The sequence below is a fragment of the Pteropus medius genome, unplaced genomic scaffold, assembly GCF_902729225.1.
Source record: "Pteropus medius unplaced genomic scaffold, Ma_sr-lr_union100, whole genome shotgun sequence".
NCBI classification, from domain to species: domain Eukaryota; kingdom Metazoa; phylum Chordata; class Mammalia; order Chiroptera; family Pteropodidae; genus Pteropus; species Pteropus medius.
Genome location: NW_024354875.1, coordinates 41,011,636 through 41,013,270, shown reverse-complemented (window position 1 = coordinate 41,013,270; position 1,635 = coordinate 41,011,636). Strand labels below are relative to the sequence as shown.

Genomic DNA, 1,635 nt, shown 5'->3' with positions numbered 1-1,635 from the left:
CTAATGTCCAAAATGGGTGAAATAGGACTGAGGCTGTAGGAGAGAATCCACTCCTTGCCTGTTCTACCTCCTGAAATCTGCCTTCCTTGGTTCACGAACCTGCATCACTGGCTCTTGTGTCCATTGTCACATTTCTTACTCTCACTTTGATCCACCTGTTTTCCTGTTATAAATCCCCTTAACCACATCTTCGAAGTCCCTTTTACTATGGAAGGTAACATATTCATAGGCTCCAGGGATTATGGCAGAACCTTGTTGGGGAGTGAGAGAGACCTTATTCTGTCAGCCACAGATACCATACTAATATCGTTTCCCCAGCATCAATTCAACCAATGCTTTTAACACCATTGTTAATCCTTGACTATATCAATGATTCTAAGATTATGAAATAATCATTTTTTAAAGTAGAGTGAAGCCATTGGTTAAACCTGAAATCCATGTACCGCAACAAAGGAAAATTATGCTTACATCTTTAATTTTTATTACCATTTTCTAAGTAAAAAGCTGGTTTAATAACAGCTTCAAATCGTGACGAATGAATTTCTATGGTATTCTTTATCTCTCCTTATCCTTCCTTCTCTTCATTAACTCTCGATGATTTCAACAGAATCAGTGTAATTTCAACAGTTATAATAATTATTCTCTACACATACAGTGTCACAATTTTGGTTACTGGGAGCTGCTTTGAGCTAGCTCTTGCATTCTTTGACATGATTCCATGAAGCTTCGAAGTCTCGATTTCTGGCATAATTAGATGTCCCAACACTATCTTATACTTCCTTGACCCATGTCTGAAATCCACCATTTCTCTGTGGGAAATAGGATTAGAGGACACAACCCTGGTTCTATGGATGATTGTTGTTACTAGGGTAAAACTGCTTCTATGCAATTTCAGTGGACAGAGCTCTATGTTTAAAATTCATAACTTTGTCTTGATGTTTGTAATGCAATTTCAACATTAAATGTTTTATTCTTTATTTTTTCTTGTATATTCTAACTAACACTCAAATACTGCTTTGTTAAGTTGTTATATTAACATATTTATTGCTTTATCCAATGGCATAAATAAAAAAGTATCAACATAACAATAGCAAATTACTTTTTTAAAGGTAAACTACTGTCTATGGCCATGCCACCCTGAACAAGCCCAATCCCGTCTGATCTCAGAAGCTAAACAGGGTCAGGCCTGGTTTGTACTTGGATGGGAGACCACCTAGGAAGACCAGGTGCTGTAGGCATAAAAAATATTTTTTTAAAAAAATAAAAATATATAAAAAATAAATAAAAATAATAAATAAATAAATAAAATAAACAAAAATAAGGGATTATAAGCTGACAAGGTCCTTGCAATCTGTGAGGTCAGTCAAGAGTTGCCTAAATAAATAAATAAATAAATAAATAAATAAATAAAATAAGCAAGCAAGCAAATAACGAAAAAGTAAACTACTGACCAGCATGGTTTTTGTAAACATAGACAAATCTATTCTAAAACTTATATAGAAAGGCACAGGACCTAGACTAGCTAAAAGAAATTTGAAAAATAAAATGGGAAGAATCTTCTACCCAAAGTTAAGGCTCACTCCATGGCTACAGTAATCAAAACAGTATCGTATTGGCAGAGGAATGGACACACAG

At 34.5% G+C, this 1,635-nt stretch overlaps 1 pseudogene; it reads left to right on the top strand.

The window, feature by feature from the left end:
- The first annotated feature begins 1,119 nt into the window (after positions 1–1,119).
- Positions 1,120–1,238, top strand: LOC120597278 (uncharacterized; annotated as a pseudogene).
- The last annotated feature ends 397 nt before the right edge of the window (positions 1,239–1,635 follow it).